The following is a 22,609-nucleotide window of genomic DNA, read 5'->3' as shown; positions in this document are numbered from 1 at the left end:
AATATTAATTTTGAGCATTAATCCTAATTTCGAATTTTAAGAGATTTACAACATTACTCTATGACTTTAATGTGAACTTATTTCCTTCTTGCTCATGCTTGGTTTTTTGATGTGCTTGATTCCATTGTGTGAACGACTTGAGCTTGAATCTCCTTTATTCTTTGAATTCATTTGTTATCATCAAAATCCATGTGTAGATTTATAATCACATGAAACTTGAAACATTGGGTTCAATAATCTCCTCCTTTTTGATGATGACAAATACTTGATAGAACTTGAAACCTGTATTAATACTTAAGCTCCCCCTGAAAATATGCGTTAGTTTTTCAAGCAAAAGTATAAATATAATTCTAAGCATATATAACAAGTTTAACAATTTAAACAATGTTAATGTTCTAGTCTAAAACTTCTCCACCTTTTGGCATCATTAAAAAGGATCGGCAGCAAGTAAATAGACTGAAGAAAATGATGCGTTTAATAGTCACTGTAGATAGTTGAAAAATGAGCCATCCATGACCCGACAAATGCTGCAAAGTCTCGAGGCCTAACTCTATGAATTTAGTAAGGCTGGAGATTTAAACAATCGCCTGATGTTGTTGACAAACGTGATTGAAGGCTTTGAGTTGCTACAAAAAAATGATCATTTTCATCTATCGGATGCCAAAAAAAATAATCACTTCTTGACCTGAGTTCTGTTTTTCCACAACGATAGAATGGCTGAGCAATTCTCTTCCACTAATGTTCCAGACTTGAATCAGGAACCCTTGACGCATCAATCATCAATCTTCTCTCCTGAGGCCGTCAATACCATGATAGGAGCAGTGAACCGTTTTTCTAGTAAGGCTGATTCTGAGATTATTGCAGAATCAAGAATGCTCAATAGTCAATATGCTGCCTCTGTTACGATCATGTCTCGGAGGTTAATGGCGAGGGTGAGTGAGATTGATCATCTTAACATACAAATATTTGAGTTACGACAGAAGCTTGCTAATAAGAATAGTAAGAATAAAAGGCTAAAGCAAGAAAACCAAGAGTTGAAAAAATTTACAGATTGGTATGCTCATGATCTGCAACCACGAATAGAGGAGCTGGAACGAGAAAGGGTTCAGATACAAGGTCAACATCGGCAGGTAACAGCAGAGGTTCATCGTTTACTTAAAAAATAGAGACAATCTATTGTTAATCTCGCTGGCTTAGTAAGAAAACTTTTGACAATGTGTGTCCAGCATATCTTGTATTTCTTTTGACTAAATAAGATTTGAAGAGACAATAGTTTGTCTTATTCTTCATGCTATCTCTATAAAATCAATTCTGAAGTTCATCTAATCCGCATCAAGTTTTCATCTCATCTCTATAACTCATCTGCATTCTTTCAGCATTTTCGTTTTAAGCCTTCTATTCTTTTCTCAATGGCTCATTCTTCTAACATTTCTTTAGATCCATCCATGAGACATTCTGCATCTCTACCTCCTGTCCTTTCTGCAACTGTCATTGGTGTCATGTTGCAGCAAGAAAATAATAATCTGACTAATAAGTCAGATTCTGATGCTATTTATGACTTGGTGAGTCTTGAGACTCGCTACTCTTCCTCTATTGTTGCTTTTTCTCAGCAGCTACAAGCCAAAAATCATGAAGTTGAAAAGCTCAAAGAATAAATTATTGTACTTCAACGAATTGTTCAAGAATCTCACACAAGGGAAGGAATCATTCGGCAGAAAAATAAACAGTTGAAATCTTTATTAGATTCTTCATTTCGCTTGCCGGTTCCCATGGATAAGAATGACATGATATTGTATGAAGAGAATGAGCGTTTCAAACATGAGGCTAAGAATCTCAAGTTTATGTAAAAGTATTTAAAAAAATCTATCTTTATTTTTATTAATTCTGGTCTATCTTTTAAGAAATATTCATAGCATGTATCATACCTATTTCTCTTCTAATCATACATAATTTATCTTCTGGTAAAGGTTTTGTGAAAATATCTGCTAACTGATCGTGTGTGTTTGTGAACTCTAATATTATATCGTCTTTCTGCACATGATCTCGAAGAAAATGATACCTTATTTCAATATGCTTAGTTCTAGAATGTTGTATTGGGTTCTTTGAAAGATTTATAGCACTTGTATTGTCACATTTGATTGGAATGTGATTATACATGAGTTTAAAATCTTCAAGTTGTTGCTTTATGTAGAGAACTTGAGCACAACAACTACCCGCAGCAACATATTCTGCCTCAGCAGTAGATAGTGCAACAGAATTTTGTTTTTTACTAAACCAGGAAACTAGTGCATGACCTAAGAAATGATATGCTCCACTAGTACTTTTTCGATCTATTTTACAGCTAGCATAATCTGCATCTGTGTAACTGATTAGATCGAAAGATGTGTGCTTAGGGTACCATAACCCTAGGTTAATTGTTCCACTAAGATGTCTAAGAATGCGCTTAACTGCAATTAAATGTGATTCTTTTGGAGATGTTTGAAAGCGTGCACATAAACACACACTAAACATAATATTTGGTCTACTGGCTGTTAAATATAATAAGCTACCAATCATACCTCGATATATTTTCGAGTCAACTGGCTTACCGGATTCATCTTTATCAAGTTTAGTTGATGGATTCATTGGTGTTCCAATTTCCTTAGCATTTTCCATCCCAAACTTCTTCAGTAATTCCTTAATATATTTTGATTGATTGATGAATGTCTCACTTTTTGCTTGCTTAATTTGCAATCTGAGAAAGAATGTAAGTTCTCCCATCATGCTCATCTCAAATTCTTCCTGCATAGTCTTAGCAAAAACTTGACACATATTTTCATTAGTAGCACCGAATATTATATCATCAACATAAATCTGAATCAAAAGAATATCATCATTTTCATATTTAATGAAAAGAGTTGTGTCGATTTTTCCTATTGAAAAACCTTTTTCAATCAAGAAACCACTGAGTCTCTCGTACCAAACTCTAGGAGCTTGTTTAAGTCCATATAGTACTTTTGTGAGTTTGAAAACATGATTTGGGGAAATATGATTTTCAAAACCTGGAGGTTGCTCAACATATACCTCTTCATTTATAAAACCATTTAAGAAAGCACTTTTAACATCCATTTGAAAAAGTTCGAAATCTTTATAACAAGCATATGCAAGTAGCATTCGAATAGTTTCTAATCTTGCGACAGGTGCATATGTCTCATCATAATCGATTCCTTTTTCTTGATTAAAACCTTGGGTTACAAGTCGAGCCTTATTTCTAGTAATGACTTCGGACTCATCTTTTTTGTTTCTAAAAACCCATTTTGTTCCAATAATAGTATGATTTTTTGGTCTATGAACAAGTGTCCAAACATCATTTCTTTCAAATTGATTCAACTCTTCTTGCATAGATAGAATCCAAGATTCATCAAGAAGTGCATCATCAATATTTTTGGGTTCAATTTGAGATAGAAAAGCAGTATGATTGTAAATATTTCTAAGAGATGATCGAGTACTTACACCTTGTGAAGATTCTCCCAAAATTTGTTCCACTGGATGATCTTTCACAAATTTCCACTGTTTGGTTACATCTTGTATTAAATTTTGATGATCTTTCCTGATGGCTCCATGTTGAACTTCCTCTATTGTTTTCTCTTTGTTGAGATTGAGACTTTCCATGTTATTTATACCTTCTGTTTCTTCATCAATAGATTTCTTGGAGAGTGGAGAATTAGATTCATCAAATACTACATGCATAGATTCTTGTACAGTCAAAGTCTTTTTATTGAATACTCTATAAGTTTTACTATTAGTAGAATACTCGAGAAAGATACCTTCATCAGATTTTGCATCAAACTTGCCTAAATTATCTCTGTCATTCAAAATAAAACATTTGCATCCAAATACATGAAAGTAACCAATGTTGGGCTTTTTCTCATTCCAAAGCTCATAGGGGGTTTTATCTAACTTAGACCTTAGCACAACTCTATTTATAACATAACATGCAGTACTTACCGCTTTGGCCCAAAAATAACTAGGCAAGTTGTTCTCATTGAGCATTGTTCTTGCCATCTCTTGAAGAGATCTATTTTTCCTCTCTACTACCCCATTTTGTTAAGGAGTTCGAGGAGCCGAAAAATTATACACAAAACCGTTTTCATCACAAAATGTTTCAATATTTTTATTAACAAACTCTTTTCCCCTATCACTTCGGATACTTGAAATGGTATAGCCCTTTTCATTTTGAATTCTCTTGCATAACTTGGTAAAGGCATTATGTGCCTCATCTTTATGAGTAAGAAAGATAACCCAAGTATATCTAGAGAAATCATCAACAATAACAAATGTATAATATTTTCCTCCTAAACTTGCAACTCTATTTGGTCCAAAAAGATCCATGTGTATCAGTTGCAATGGTCTAGTAGTGAAAATATATTTCTTAGTTTTAAAAGAAGTTTTTGTTTGTTTACCAAATTGACATGCATCACAAATTTTGTCTTTAAGAAAATTTGTTTTTGGTAAACCTCTCACAAGATCATTTTTTGAAAGTTCGGAAATAAGTTCCATATTGGCATGACCTAATCTTCTATGCCATAGCCAACTAGTTTCATTTTGAGCTGAAAAACAAATAGCATCTTGTGAGGTAATTTCTTCAAAATCGATTGTATAAACATTATTGTTTCTAAAAGCAATAAAACAAATATTACAATTATGATCATTCAAAATAATGCATTTATCCATTTTGAAAGTAATTGTAAATCTTTTATCACATAATTGACTTATGCTCAAAAGATTATGTTTTAAACCTTCAACAAATAGAACATCTTCAATTATGAGAGAAGATTCATTACCAATTTTACTTATTCCCACGATCTTCCCTTTCGAGTTGTCTCTAAATGTCACGTGTCCTTCTTCTTTAGATCTAAGATCAAAGAACTTAGTCTTATCTCCCGTCATGTGTCTTGAACATTCACTATCTAAAAACTACTTGTTTTTACTTGTGGATGACTTCATGCATACTTATAAAAATAATTAAAATGATTTTTCTTGGTACCCAAGTTCTTTGGGTCCTTTATTTATTAGTATTAGAAGAAACAAGATTTTTAGGTACCCATATGGCCCTGACAGTCATTGTATGATTTCTTCTAATAGGACAAGTATGATAATTATGACCATTTCTATTACAGAAATTGCAAATAGCATGTGACATATATGAAGAATTTGAATGATTATAATAATATCTTTTTTTGACAAAATTATTTTTATGAAAAGAATTTTGATTATTGGTTTTTGATATAGAAGGATTATCAAATTTTTTTTTATAAGGTTTGTATTTTTGTTTTGGCATATATCACAAGTCTGCCTTGTCAAAAACACATCTTTGACTACCAAGAAATTTTTCAAAATTTTTTTTCCATTCGTAAAGTTTTCAACAATATTTTCTAAATCGGTTTTCTTCTTATTCAATTCAAGATTTTCATCTTTCACAATGATATTTTCTTTTCTTAAAATATCAATTTCATTTGTTAAAGAAAAATTTTTCTTTTTCAAAGTAGTATATTTGATACTCAATTTTTTAAATTCCTTATAAACCTCTTCTAAAACATTTTACAATTCTTCATATGAAGGATTTTCAATATTATCAAGATTTGTTACCTCAATGTCATCTTTAGCCATAAGATAAAAATTTGTTGATTCTTCATTGCTTGCTTTACTATCTGAGCTACTTGAATCATCATCCCATGTAGCTTTCATTGTTTTCTTGCCCTTGTTTCGATCTTTCTTTAGCAGAGGACAATCTGGCTTGATATGACCAGGTTTATTGCATTTATAACAAATTAAAGTGTCATTTTTACCCGAATCTTTCTTGGAAAACTTTTTGAAGGATTTCCTCGGAGGAGTTCTATTTTTCTTCAAGAACTTCTGAATTCTTTTTGTTATCATCGCAACTTCTTCATCTTTATCGTCATTTTCCTCATCTTCATCACTTTCACTTTCATGAGTAACAGCTTTAAGTGCTAAGCTTTTCTTTGGCTTTCCTTCTTCTTCTCCTCTTTTCAATGTGTACTCATGGGTGATAAGTGACCCGATGAGTTCATTGACTTCGAGCTTCTTGAGGTCTCTAACTTCAAGAATCACTGTAACTTTTGATTCACAGCGTTTTGGTAAAGTGTTGAGAATTTTTCTTACTATCTCCACCTTAGAATAATTTTTGCCAAGAGCTGTCAAGCTGTTTATGATGTTAGTAAAACGAGTGTGCATATTAAAAATAGATTCATCATCATTCATCTTAAACATTTCATATTCATGAGTAAGAATATAAATTTTTTATTCCTTGACTTGCGAAGTTCCTTCATAAGTTACTTCCAAGTTATGCCAAATTTCCTTTGCCGTAGCGCAATTTATTATTCTATTAAACTCATTTCCATTAAGAGCATTATATAATAAATTCATAGCAGTTAAATTTAAAGTATAAAGTCTATCGTCTTCACGATCAAACTCTTCTTCTTCCTTTTTAACCTTTACTCCATCAACCACTTTTGTTGGAATATAAAGTCTATTTACAATACATTTTCAGATTTCTCTACCTTGAGTCTGAAGAAATATTCTCATTCTAACTTTCCAGAATGAGTAATTATCTCCACAAAAGAGTGGAGGCCGACTGCTAGATTGACCTTCACCAAATGAAGCTGCAATGTTAGCCATAAGATCTTAACTCAAAAGATAGTTAATCTTATAATAGAGCTCTTAGCTCTGATACTAATTGTTGCCCAGATGACTAACACAAGAGGGGGGGTGAATTGAGTTGTATTAAAAAAATAACAATTATAAATCAAATATATAATATAAAATATAAACAAAATATGAAATAACAATAAATATAAAGAGTAAGGGTAAGAGAGAAGCAAACTCAGTATGTTAAAGAGGTTCGGCCCCACTGCTTACGTCCTCGCCTTAAGCTACCCCTTGAGGATTCCTAAATTCACTATTCAACCTCCTTCAGGTGGAGATAGAAACCTATTACACCTTTGAACAACACCGCTACAAAGGATCCGTGTAGAACACCCTCTACACTTGCAATCACCTTACACGTGATGATTCAACTATTCCCCGTGTAGAATACTTTCTACACGCACAAGGGTTATACACACCATTTTTCTGATACAAAAGCTGATAGTGGGTAAGTTATCAGAAAACACTCCTCAATGAGTGAAATAAGAACAATACAGTGCAAACTATATCTCTCAAAATGAACAAGGATTAAGGCTCAATGCTTAAAGAAGAGAGAATGAAAGTTTTGAATGAATGTTGTATGCTCTTGGTGTTGTAAATGTGAAGCTCTCAAATGATCTATTTATAGGCATATGAGACTTCATATTTAAATTTAAAAAGATTCACATGTCAAAGACAACATCATTCAGTTTTTCAAAAAATTCAAATAAAAGGTTCTTCTTTTTCAATTGTCAAAGACAACATCATTCATTTTTCAAAAACTTCAAACCTGATCTTTTACTTTTGGTATATGACAAAAGGAGCACACTTTCCTTTTCAAAAAATTCAAACCTAATCTTTTACTTTTTGCATATGACAAAAGGAGCACATTTTCCTTTTCAAAAAATTCAAACCTAATCTTTTACTTTTTGTATATGACAAAATGAGCACACTTTACTTTTCAAATTTTTCAAACAAAATCATCTACCTTTTGTATAAGTCTAAAAAAAGCATCAATCACTTTTGAAAATATTCAAATAAAATATGCACATGTGAAAGATGACAATCAATCATCTTTAATATTTTCAAAGTTCAACCCTTTAATCAAGGCATGCACATGCAAAAGATGACAATCAATCATCTTTCAAAATTTTCAAATTTAATTTTCAAAAATATTCATGCATATGTAGAAAATGTATTTTAATGTTTTATGATAAAATATTAATTTTGAGCATTAATCCTAATTTCGAATTTTAAGAGATTTACAACATTACTCTATAACTTTAATGTGAACTTGTTTCCTTCTTGCTCATGCTTGGTTCTTTGATGTGCTTGATTCCATTGTGTGAACAACTTGAGCTTGAAACTCTTTTATTCTTTGAATTCATTTGTTATCATCAAAATCTATGTGTAGATTTATAATCACATAAAACTTGAAACTTTAGGTTCAACAAGCTTTGCTACTCATCATCCCCACATGCCATATATTATATTTATTTTTATTTTTTAAAAATATTTTTAGATTTTATTCTTTCTAAATTAACTAAATTCTTCTACTCATTATCCATACACTATAAAAAAAGTTATGTCTAGTGTGTGGTGTAGAGTGGGAACGATAAGTTAAACCATTATATCATTATTATCCTATTTTATTAAAATATTAGCATAGAATTGGTTTCAATTATGTCTCCTTGAAAACTGAGTTCCGATCATGAAACCAACCAACGAAAATGTCATGACTCATGAGTGCCTTCACTTCACGCACATCATTTTTTAGAAATGATATTTGTAATCGTGATTGTGTAAGCGACATATAGTCATTTTGAAAAAAATAAATTAATATGGGACCTATATAAAAAAAAACTAACTTTTTAATCATAGACCTCACTATTTTTCAAAACGATTGCGCGGCGTTTGTAATTCCACGACTGTATGTAACATTGCTGATCAATTTTAGCTATTTTGTTGGTGTAGTCGTTCATGCTGCTAACACTAATGTTTATTAGGTTAAAACAACTCAATAATAAATTTTTCTAGCTAGACTGAACGCAAGACCTCTGGATTAAATGAATTTTGTTAAGAAAAAATCTACACAATCTCCCAACACCCCAATATCCCACCTTTTTTTAATTTTTTAATATTTTTTTAATATTTTTTTTTGAATTTATTCTTTTTAAATTAATTTAATTATTTTATTCATTATTTATATATTAAATATTTAATAAAAAATAAAATAATAAAAATTAAAAAAAATGTGGAGTGTTGGGTGGTTGTGTAGCAAAACCCTTTCGCTAAACACACGAGACATCTCGGTGGCCGAGCGATACTCAGGCACAATTTGATCGACAATGACTCGAGCAAAACTTTTGAGATCGACATAGCTCACAGTTCTGGCGTTAGTTCTTAAGCATCCCCACCATGAGCTGTAGTGGTTCTAACGGTAAGCTTTTGCCGCAAGAGTACTGTTGGTCTACGATCCTTACATGACTAAGGATTGCACATAATATTGTTGTTTGTTTTTCCTTATATCACATATGCAATAGCCAAAACAATAATATAGTTCATGTTAACCCCCTCTTTAAATGTTATTATAAACTAGATTTCACTGGCAAAGGTGCTGCAGTAATGCATACATGGCTAGTTCAGGTGGAAAAACATGGTGCATAGCTTCAAATAATGAGTCTTCTGAAATGGAGTTACAGAATGCCTTGGACTGGGCTTGTGGTCCTGGGAATGTGGACTGCATGCACTGCTATTCAGCCTAGCCAGCCTGAGCCCGATAGTACTCTAGTCCCACATGCATCTTATGCTTTCAATAGTTTCTACCAGCAAAATGGGGCTACTTAATTCTATTGCTTGCGAGGACGGGCATTAAAGTTGATAAAGACCCAAGTAAGTATATATCAGGATCGAAACCTCTTTTATTAGGAAACATCTTTAATTATCTTAAGTTTGGTAGATATATATGTTTTCATAAGGATGTGATCACAATCATTTTTCCCCTTTTTGGTGGAGGGTCAAGAAATTTACCAGTCCCTAGCTAGCACTTAAATGAAAGTCAGATGCTTGGGAGATCGAGGTAAGCATAATCAAGTGACTATTTTTTAATCTATCAAGGCTTTCTAAGAGATCAACCGAATATAGTTCTAATGGAAATTTAATTGTTAAACCAAGAGGCAAGATTTATTTGATTTGCTTATAATTTCTGGCTCGCTTAACAAGGGAAAGTCGATGCAGACACAGAAGGACCTTTACTCGAGATTTTTACCTGTTTTGATGCTGGCTTTCTTGTTATGAAGTTGCCAGTTACCCTTTACATTAAGTTTATGAACTTTAGGATAATGGATTTGACAAACTGATATGATTCATTTGTGTGGTTATTTAGCTCATGAATTACTACTTTATATGTAATATTTTTCTATAAAACTTACTAAACAACTGTCATAATTTCCATGCAGGCTATGATAATGGCTTGTATATGAGCACTGGGTAAGTTCAATGTGTGACTCAACCTTCTTTCTAGAAAACTCATCTTAAGTACCAATTTGAGAAGGAAGGGTCCCAATTGGTAGAAAATAACCCGCAACTCCTAGTATAATCCTACACTTAGAAAGAAGAAGTAGAAAGACAAGGGTGATGATAACAAGGAAATGCAACATTAAAGTTGTGTTGGTTGATGAACCAAACACAATCCATCTTAAATCAATTATTGATGGGATTTACTATTTTTTTAATTTTTTTATAAAAAAGTTAAACTCATCTCAACTTAAGAAGTTAGTTAAACACATTTTAATGGGACTTAAAAAATATTATTATTTACAACTCAACTCAACTCATTTCAATATCTAAATGTAGCCTAATATTAGGTGTTACTTAGCTCTCACTAATATACAAATATATTAGTAGTAATTTTTTTAAATATTAAAAAAGATTAAAATGCACTAAGGGGCAATTGAAGACAACTTTTTCCTTTAATAATAGGCTGAAAAGTATTATGCGGTAAGGAGAAATAATAAGTCCAAAATGCCCGTCCAGGACATCATCTGTGGCTGTGTAATATCACGGAAATTAGAGTAGCCTGCTTACAAACACTTGCCTCACTTATTTCAAACATACATATATTGTGAGGGTATAAAATTTCGGGGCCCAGAGTTCAGGCCAGCCCATCTGATTGGGTGCTCGACGACAATGGAAGACAAGGAAGGACATAGGGCAAGCAAATAGTAGGAGGCTTCAGAACAAGATAGAGGAAAGTGGAAAAAGAAAAAAGACTAGCGCATGCAAAGGGATAGTGTTTCATCACTGTAAATCGGCGCACGTAATAAGAGAAAATATAAAAAGCATCCAACCAGGGGGAAAAATGAGGGGCTTGACTTCTAGTTCTACTTCATCTCTTCTTCTTCAACTTCTGGAAAAGGAATTTCAAAAGCTTTTCTGCACATAGATAATTTTTCTTGTATAGTAAGATATAAGAGGTCATGAAAGGTTATAAACAAGAATACTTTAGTGAATTCTCCTCTTCAAATATCCATAAATGTAGGTATTATGTCGAACAGCTTTGCTACGTACAGTCGTTACATGCAGTCGGCATGCAGTCGATTATACGGAATGAATAAGAAAAAATTATAATTTTTTTTTTTTATATTTAAGGGGATCTACATGAATTATAAAAAGTTATAAAAATAATTTTTTTTTTCATGTAGGTCCCGTATTAATTTTTTTTTTACAGCCGGCTGTACGCCGACTGCATCTCCCGACTGCAAAAAATATTTCTCTATGTCGAATCACAGTAAATACATGTGTCAATCTTTTTTTATTTTCTCTACACTTTCTATTCATCGTTACGGATGTATGCACTCACACCTTATGGCTCCACCGAAACACTGTCGAGGGCCCCAAACAACACCGACAGAGACCCATATTGCTTTTGTAGGTCGAGCATGACTTTTTCTTTACATCCGACCTATTGAGCGTTTTTTACGCCATCAACAATTGGGTAAGCCATAGAATAATTTTATGGTTTTGGACATTGGTAATCTCCTCCAACGGACACATTTGTCGTAGATAGGATCACACGGGTATGCTCCCCCGTTTGCGTGTAAGGTAAGGCCCTCGGTCATTTTTTTTTATTTTGAAGTTGGCCCTGAGTGATATTGTTCATTCTAAAACTAATCAAGTTTCCATTTAAAAAGTTTCGGTTATTAAGATATTTATATAAAATCTTAGATGTGTTTAGTAAAAAAATTTTAATTATTAATGTTAAATAACGATTTAAAATCTAAATTTTTAAATAATAATTTAATTAATTATATAATTATTAATTAATATATAATCAATAGAAATATTAAATATGATGAAAATAAATTAGATAAAAAATAAAAAATATTAAATTAATAATATTTTATTATTATATAAAAATAGATAATTAATCTAATATGAAAATATATTTTAAATAGAATAGATAAAAAAGTAAAATATGTAATATTAATTAAAAATAAATCTATTAGGCCGCTCCAATATTATCTTTCTAATTGATCGCACATATAAATTAAATATGTATTTTTATTTAATAATTAAGAAAATAAATTTTAAAGTATTGATATATATTTATTTTATTTTTAAAAATATTTAAATAATATTGATTGTCGGCAGATGAAGACAGATGGTAGGCAGGGGCTTTACCCATCCTTGAGGTGCCATCTTTTACAGATCAGAAGGCTGCATGGCATCGGGGAAGGTTACAATGTGAAAGTTTACTAATTGTGGCGACAGCTTTCAGATTATCACTTAATAATCACTCGAACAACAAGCTGTGTCATCCTCAATCACATCCCACAAATCAAGCTTTATCAAAAGCAAGTCAACAAAGGTCGTGCATGACAGGATAGCCTGCATATCTGGCTTGGCTTGATATGCTCACTGTTGATATCACGGATGATAACAATCCCTTCATATGATGTTGTAACCGTTAGGGACATATGCTGTACATAAATCCTGCGTATGTAACGTAAATAGTGTGGTTGAATATAATACAAAAACAGTGTCGACATTCTTACATGTATCATATTCATATATACGGTTTTTGCCCTTTTGAGACAGAAATCACTCGTGTTTGTTGTATCAATAAATAGTCCATTAACCTCCATTTATGCACAGAATCCTACACGGAATCAGCTCCTCGACATAAATATTTGACCAAAATCTTAAATTTGTTCGGTCGGATAATGTTAAAAGTGTTGTAAAATAATATTGTTATAAAATAAATTGTATGACCACCTTGAACTAGCCGACATATGCATAATGCATAGTACTAGCATAGTACCAGTATAGTGAGTTGGTCGACATATGCATAGTGCATAGTGCTAGCATAGTACCAGTATAGTGAGTAGGCCGACATATGCATAGTGCATAGTGCTAGCATAGTACCAGCATAGTAAGTTAGCCGACATATGCACAGTGCATAGTGCTAGCACAGCGCATAGTGCTAGCATAGTACCAGCATAGTGAGCTAGCCGTCAAATGCATAGTCCCTTTTGTACGCCTATATATATCGTTGAATCCTTTAAGAAATTCATAAGTTTCATAACTTCTTTGAGTTCTATCTCTCTCTCTCTCTCTCTCTCTCTCTCCCTCCTTTTAAAAGTTTCATAACACATTATCAGCATGAAAGTTCTGACGATCTTGAAACTAATAGTCCTCTACTTCAAGTAAGTTTTTCAATATATTTTTGTAGTTTTCAAAATAAATATGAAATGTTAAACATACTTATGTTCCTGATTTATATATGTAAAAAATGTCAAATCTTACAAAATTGGAATTCGTTGCTCTTGACATTTCTGGAAAAAATTATTTATCTTGAATCCTTGATGCTGAGATCCATCTGGATGCGATGAATCTGGGAGATACAATTAAAGAAGGAAATCAAGGGTCCCTGCAGGACCGTGCTAAGTCAATGATTTTCCTTCGGCACCATCTTCATAAAGAATTAAAAACTGAGTATTTAACGGTGAAAGATCCACTTATTTTGTGGAATGATTTAAGGTAGAGATATGAACACCAGAAAACTGTAATCCTCCCAAAAGCTCGTCATGATTGGATGCACCTGAGGTTGCAAGACTTCAAGAGTGTTAGTGAGTATAACTCTGCACTCTTTAAAATTAGCTCGCTATTGAAATTATGTGGTGAAAAAGTCACTGATGATGACTTATTAGAGAAGACATATACTACTTTTCATGCCTCGAATGTGCTCCTGCAGCAGCAGTATCGAGAGCGAAAGTTCAAGAAATATTCTGAACTTATATCTTGTCTTCTATTAGCTGAGCAAAATAATGAGCTTTTATTAAGAAATCACCAGTCACATCCTACTGGTTCTATATCATTCCCTGAAGTGAATGATACTAGATTTACATCATTCCCAGAAGCGAATGGTGCATCTTTTCAAAGAAAAAGAGGGCGTGGACATGGTAAGAAAAACTATAGAAGTGGAGGTCCTAGAAGTGACCACACTAAAAGGGACAATAATAGATATACATCGTACCGCCAGAAGTGGTTCAACTCAGAGAAAGGCAAAGGTCCTCAAAATAAATTTTTAAAGAAAGATAAAGATGGATGCCATAGATGTGGTATGACTAGACATTGGGCTCGTGTCTGTCGTACAGATAAGCACTTGGTTGACTTATACCAATCTTCTATAAAAAAAAAAAAAAAGAAATTTGAAGCAAATTTTGCTGAACCATCATATGCTTTAGATTCTATAGATGGAGAAGATATTACAAGCCTTGATATTTCTGATTTCTTTGAAGATTCTAGTGGTAGAGTTGATCATGGAAGTGTTCCTTTTTAATTAATGTATTTCCTTTATATTATTGTAAAATATTTTTATTCTGCAATGTTTTGTAGTAATGAAAGTTTTATTTATTCTTTTATACTTGTTATAAATTATTAATGATATGATTTTATCTGAGAATGGAAATAGAGCATCCCTGAAGGATCGCCCTAAATCAATAATTTTATTGAGTATCTCATATGAGTGATACTTGTACCAAAAGCTCATTATGATTTATGCACCTAAAGTTGCATAATTAAAATTGTAGAAAGAATATATATTTGAATGAACGTCTCGAATATGCTCCTGAAGTAGCAATATCGAGTATGCTCCTGAAGTAGCAATATGAAATGCAAATGTTCACAATATATTCTAAATTTGTATCAGGTCTTTCAGTGACTGAGCAAAATAATGAGCTTTTAATAAGAATCATTAGTCACGTCTTACTAGATCTATATCATTCCCTGAAATGAATGATAATGAATTTATATCATTCTATTCCTTGAAGTGAAAAGAATGATGTGTTTCATTCAAACAAACTAAGAGATTGGACGTGATAATGAATATCTTTTCGGGCCAGAAGTTCGTATTGGAAAAACTGTAAGCTTTCTCTTTGAGATGATATTATACAAATTATTTAATCAAATATTATGATGCATCAAAAGGTGATATTATTCAAAATATTTGTATCTTTTCATGGTTATCTTGATTATCCAAAATCAATTACGATAAGTTGAATGATTTTGATATCACTAAGTAAAATGTGATAAATATGGACTTGAAGTCCAAACACCTAAAGAAGTAATTTTTGTTAAATATCAGTGGATATTTATATACATGATATAAAAAGACTGAAGCTTTTAATATGAAAATGTGATATAGAAATCACAAGTTAATTTCTCGAAGAAACAATATTAATATGATTTTAAAGTGGTTGAAATGATATTGAGATTTTTATTAGCTTGAAAGTTACCGAGAGTTTGGATATGCATGATTAACTGCATATTTATATGAATCATTGGATCATGATATATATATATATATATATATGAAAATCCCTGAAGGATAGAAAATGTCTGAAGCTTCTAATATGAATACATATGGAAATATGTATTCTATCAAGTTTCAAAGATCCTTATATGATCTAAAGCAATCCAAACGCAAATAGAAATAAGCTATTATTGCAGTTTATATATATATGATTTAAATGTCATTGAGGCTCCAGAAGAGCTCATAAAAACTGCACATATTTGAAATATAAATCTGAAACCCTTGCGGCTTCAAGGGAAGATGGATGATGTTATTAGTCATGAAATACCATCTTTTAATACAATTAGTATTTCAGATTCATATTATGAGTTTGATATGAAGTGTGCATTATTAAAGAAGAAATGAAAGGTAGCACACGAATATCTACCAAAAGATAAAAATACAAATATGAATATTTGTGAAATATTATTTTATTATCTTGAAGCAAGAATTACAGAAATTTGAGACACTATGCCTCATTCTTCAAACGCTCTTGTTCTTCAAGAATCTGCATGTCATCCCTATCTAAAGGGGTGGACAATCGAAAAGAAGATTTAAGTAAGGATTTTAAATTCTTATTCTCTTGCTTTATTGATTCTATCTTCATGTTGGATTCCAGAAGAAGTCGCTGAAGTATAGCAATATTCTCGTGGAGATTGTCAACTCCACAAGTTCTGGATTGCAGTCGCTGAGAAAATGCGACAATGGATGATGAGTATCGGGTACTGAGACTCATAAGCTCATAGATAGCTTCATTATCTGACCTATGAGTCAGATCATTATATTGTATGATAGCACCTGTGGTAGAAGTAGGAACAGCTGATGAACGAGATGCAGAGTACCTCATATATTGGCCACGAGAAGATCGTTGAGCCATTGTAGGATAAGAATGCAGAAAGAGATTGCAGAGTAAAAATGCAGTATGATTACAGAAAAGTGAAGAAGATGAGATGCGAATGAAGATGAGCTGAATATCTCTTTTATAGAGAAAATTATGATACAGCATCTCTCGTGAAGCAAGAGAAAAGAGACGAAATATAGTTTCATAGCTCTGCGGCATCTGACAGCACGCCTGACACCTACAGAAGATTTGAAAATCCGCGGTGCTTGTCTGATCTTAAAAGGCTGGCCACCGTTTTTATTAAAAAATGAGGTTAGCGGTTTAATGTTAATGAATTCTCCACTAACTGTGTTATTTACAAGAACTCTTAGAAGAATACAACTCCAGAAGAGTAATGATGAGCAGAAAGATCCAGTTGTGATTATTTTATCAACATGGATCAAGTCCACAGTTAGTTGGATGTACAGATGCGAATTATCTTTCAGATATCCACAAGAAGATCATTGCAATTCATAAGAAGAAAGTTGAAATTGATATCAAGAGGTACGGTCAAGTAAAATCTGGCAGATTTATTCACTAAAGCATTACCAACTGCAACATTTAAGAAGATTATGCAGAACATTGAAATGCGGAGGTTTGAAGACCTGTTATCATGCACTATTCAAGGGGAGTAATGTCTTGAAGACTTATGTTGATTGTACTCTTTTTCCTTCGCTAAGGTTTTATCCTACTGGGTTTTCCTTTGCAAGGTTTTAATGAGGCAATCTTAAAGCATTTTACGGTACACATGAATATTGTACTCTTTTTCCTTCGCCATTGGTTTTTTTTCCCACAGGGTTTTTCCTTGACAAGGTTTTAACGAGGCATATTCATTATATGTGGTCATCCAAAGGGGGAGTGTTGTAAAATAACATTGTTGTAAAATAAATTGTATGACCACCTTGAGCTAGCCGACATATTTATAGTGCACAGTGCTAGCATAGTACCAGCATAGTGAGTTGGCCGACATATGCATAGTGCATAGTGCTAGCATAGTAACAGCATAGTGAGTTGACCGACATATGTATAGTGCATAGTGCTAGCATAGTACCAGCATAGTGAGTTGGCTGACATATGCACAGTGCATAGTGCTAGCATAGTACCAGCATAGTGAGCTAGCCGTCATGTATACCTCTTCTAAAAGATCCCAATGCAAAAAAACATTATTAACATCAAGTTGAATGAGATACCAATTCTGAACAGTGGCAATAGCTAATAAGGTTCAAACAATAGTCATAGTTTTAGAGTAGTCCAAACATTCCTTTTGGGTATAACCCTTGACAATCTTTGATTTATAACGTTCCACAAAACCATTAGCACGATACTTGATCTTATAAACCCATTTACATCTAATGAGTTGTTCACCGGGAGGTAAAGGAACAACAATCCAGGTATTATTTAGTTCCAAAGTAGTAATCTCATCAGTCATACCATCTCTCCAATGAGAATGCTTGACTGCTTGATGGTAAAACTCAAGTTTCAATATCAGAAGAAATAGCAAAAACAAATGATTTATGATCAGAAGACAAATGATCATAAAATATGAAATTGGATATATCATACTTGGCATTTGAAGGAAGGGAACAAAAGATAGAACCTATTGAAGAAACTGATTTAGAGTGTGTAGCGGAGGAATTACAAAAATAATTTTGCAAGTAATAAGGAGCTCTTCAGGTTCTTGTGGATCTTTTTGGATTTAATATGGGAAGATCATTTGATTCAGAAGTGGATGAAGGTATGTAAGATGAAAGATTATTATGAGAAGGTGCTGTTGAAGGCACATTTATTAAAGCAAGTGTTTATTGACAAGGAAATGGATGGGGAACTGTTGAATCATGAAATAAATTAGATTTGGAAGAAAAGAAAGGAAAGACATGTTCATGAAAAACAACATGTCTTGGTATAAAATACTAATTTGTTTTAAGGTCATATAATTTGTAACTTTTGATACCAAAAAGATATCCAAGGAAAACACACATTCTTGCTCAATGATCAAATTTGATCCGAGACCTTTGTAGAGTGGAAGCAAAACACAAGCAACCAAAGGTTCTTAAGTGATCATAGGAAGGAGTAACATGACACAACAACTCAAAGGGAGACTTATTTTATAAGAGAGGAGTAGGCATTCTGTTGATTAAGTAAGTAGCTGTTAAGACAGCATCACCCCAAAAATGAAGAGGTAAATGAGATTGAAATAACAAAGCTTGAGCAATATTGAGAATATGTTAATGTTTTCTCTCCACAACAGAATTTTTTTGTGAAGTTTCAATACAACTATGTTTATGAATAACTCATTTAGAGGTGAGAAATGGAGATATAAAAAATTTAGTACCTTAATCAGTACAATTTTTTTTTTTTATTTGGCATTGAATTGAGTTTTGATCATCTTAAAGAATTTCATAATTAAATGAGGGACTTCAAATTTATATTTAAAGAGATAAACCCAAGTTGCCCTAGTACAATCATCAACAATTGTTAAAAAAAAAAAAAAACTTGTAACCTTCAACAGTAAGGGGTGAAAAAGGTCCACAAACATCACAATGTATAAGGTCAAAAGGTAAATCAGAAAAGTTGTTATTGATAGGAAAATGCAATTTTTTTTTTGGTTTGGCTAATGGGCAAATAGTACATGGACCATCAGACATAACCAAATTAAGTATACAATCATTCAAGAAAAACATTCTTGAAGCATATGGATGTCCTAATCGATTATGCCATAAATGAAATATGGAATATTTAGAAGAAGTAAAGTAAGCAGATGGTAACAATGTATTATTCAAATCACAATATTTATTGTCAGATAACAATGATAATTGAGAAAAGAGAAAAGTGCTTGGTTGTTGGAGGGTATAAAGGCCTTCTTGTTGTCTACCCACTCTGATCAGCTTCGAGGTAGTCAAGTCTTGAATTAAACACAGGTCAGAAGAAAAAAGAAAGCAACAAGTGAGAGATTTGGTACATTTACTAATGGAAATTAGTTTGAAGGTAAAGGAGGGTACACAAAGAACATCATAAAAAACACGATGTTCAAATATAGAAATAGTGCCAATATGTGTAACAGAGAAATTATGACCATTAGGTAATCTGACAGAAGTATTTGCAACAAAAGAAACATATGTAAAAAAATCAATAGAGGGAATCATATGGTTAGTAGCCCCTGTATCAAGAATCCAATCTGATTTATATGGAACAAATGATTATGTTTGGCAGAATGAAAAATAGAATGTTGAAGAGATAGTAAACTAGATAAGGGATAAGATGATGAAGTTGTTGCATTAACAACATGATTGGAATCGTCAGTGGTATTCTGAGAACCAACATTGAGCATAGATAACAATTGTTGATATTGAGCCCTAGTCAAAGAAAATGGAGACCTTGCTAAGGGTAAATTATCACTAAGGATAACTTGATTGGCCATGGACTATTGTTGTGGCTTATGCTTATACCCCGGTGGAAATCCATGCAATTTCTAATACTTGTCAATGACATGACCAGTAATTTCATAGTGCTTGCATACCAGTCTATCCTTCTTAGCAAAGAATTTCACAAATCTTGGAACCTTAGAGTTAGCAACAAGAGTATGAGGATCAGTAGCAGGAAGAGGATTAACAAAGATTTCTCTATGTTGCTCTTCTTGAAGAATGAGCGAAAAAACCTTGTTAAGTGGAGCTAAATGCTCCATCAATAAAATCTGAGCTCTAGCTGAAGCAAAAGATTCATTTAGGCCTATAAGAAATTGCAAAATAGGTTCCTGTTGAACATATGAGTTCAAAGTATTCATAGCACCACACAAGCCTATAGGAACTGGTTTGTAATTAACCATTTCATCCCAAAGGGCTTTCAAGCGAGTGAAATATGCACTCATTGAAAGTTGACCTTGAGAGAGGAACAAAATTGATTTTTGAATCTAAAAGATTCAAGGACCATTCTTTTGGGAGAATCTCTCCTTCAAATCGATCTAGATCTTAAAGGCAGTAGAAACATACAATACACTAGTAGAAATTTCGGAAGAAACTGAGTTAAGGATTCAAGAAATTACCATATTGTTACAATGGAACCAAGAAGAGAAAAGAGGATCGGTGGAATCAGGCCTGAGTATCGAACCATCCACAAACCCTCATTTGTTCTTCACCGAGAGAGCCATCGTCATCAAGCGAGACCAAGTATGATAGTTGTCTCCAGGTAGAGGCTGCGTCATGAAAATAACGTCAAGATTGTCACTATGATGAAGGAATAAGGGATTTGTATCATCTTGAGAAGTCTGAGAAGACGGTGCCATTGGATTCGAGGTAGAAGAAACATATGATACCGTGCATATCAAAGTGAAAGAAACCTAGAAGTTTCTTGTATTGGGAAATCACAAAAATACCCAAGTGTTCTGAAGTGGGTTCATTGTTTATACTAAGGCTTAAAACAACTCAGCCTGAAAAATAAAAAATAAACAAATGGAAAAATACAATGAGTAGGACGTGTAAAACACGTGAAGTAATTTTACAAGTTAATACTTTTGAACATTGGCCGGCCTTGCCTGATAAGTTCCATTTTATATACATGAGTGTAATAAATAATATATATGCCACCATAAACGAGAATAATGTACGTGATTCTTGAGAAGTAAGTACAGGTATTAATTTGAGGAGAGTATTCCAAAAATGCATTTGTTAATAAGAGTATGACCCACTCTGTAGTTTGTATGATAGTGAAAGTTGTTAAGAAGGCAAGCAAGACAGCGCCAGCCATTTTTGGTATATAATGATCACTCCAATTTAGAGGAGGTGCCAGTCTTACATCGTAGAAGCTGGTAATTAAGAAGGTTAATTAATCGTCTTGATATGTCTAGATATGTGAATCGTCTTGATGTCACCATAATCCTCCTTTGCCTTGACCATAGAATTAGAGGCAAAGGTGGTGGTACGATGGATACGATCATGTTGATGAAAGCGCCAATCATTAATCCAATAGTCACAATCTCCTTTTTGTATGTAGATGATCTTGAATCACAAAGGCTACATTATTCCAATTCGAGAGAGTGACCCAATAAATTATGGAAGATATTACACAAAGTCATTATAGTTTTGTGCTAGATATTTATAGTCTACGCTCAAAATATAAACAAAGACAAGAAAAATCAAATAGAGATATCCTCTATCTAACGGCCATCCACCGAGATCTAAAAAGAGGAAGACAACATTCACACCCAACATCACTAGACACTTTAGGGATTTTATTTTATTTTATTTTATATATTGCAATTTGAAATTATGGAGGCGTGCCTAAGCAACCATATATTGTCATTAAATCTTAAAAGTAGGGTTCATAGCAATCAAGTCTAGAACAAATTCTTCATCCTAAAGCAAAATTTAACATGACTTGGAAGGTTTGTTTAGGGATTGTTTTCTTTCTACTATATTCGTATATTCACACTAAATGTTTAGAAGAAATGGATGAAAACGTGACTCAACACGTTAACAAAGCAACGAACCACCCCCCGGGGGAGAGTCACCCCAAAATGACAATTTAAAGTATCAAGAGACTGCCTAATGGGCCAAGACCAGAAACACTAACAACAAACACCAAAAATAAATTATAAGAAAATAATAAATACTAATAATAATAAAAATAAAATGACAAGAAAGAAGAAAACGGGTGACCTACTTGTTCCTTTAATGCATCAAGAGGTTTGCGACAAGTTGATTCTTTATCTCCTTATTTGCTTGTATGTATTGTGTGTTGAGGACTTATCATCTCTTATTCAAAATGCTAGAGCATGAGGTTGATAAAAGGTGTGAGGATATGTAATGGATCAACTCCAACGATAAGCCATTTATTTTTCATTGATTGTAAAGGTAAATATTGACTAAGATTAGATAACTAAATGATAAGATTTATCTTATCATTATATTTATAATTTTTGTATGAATGTAAAATAATTTTTGACTTTATCTTTAAACAACATTGAGTTTATTTAGAAATTTTAGAAGTTATTTAGATAAGTTATTTAGGTAAAAATCGAGTCTATGAAAATCTGCATTTATCCAGAACAGAAGTTGAACAGAAATTAGTCACTGCAGAAGAGAGTTATCGTGAAATGTTAGCAATTTGTCAAGAGATGTTCTCTCGTCAAATTCTATCCGTCAGCAGAATCTTACTGTAGCTTGAACTTTTTCTAGATTGTTTATTTAAGAGATCTT

Source organism: Carya illinoinensis, chromosome 4, assembly GCF_018687715.1.
Source record: "Carya illinoinensis cultivar Pawnee chromosome 4, C.illinoinensisPawnee_v1, whole genome shotgun sequence".
NCBI classification, from domain to species: Eukaryota; Viridiplantae; Streptophyta; class Magnoliopsida; order Fagales; family Juglandaceae; genus Carya; species Carya illinoinensis.
This window is presented reverse-complemented; position numbering follows the sequence as displayed.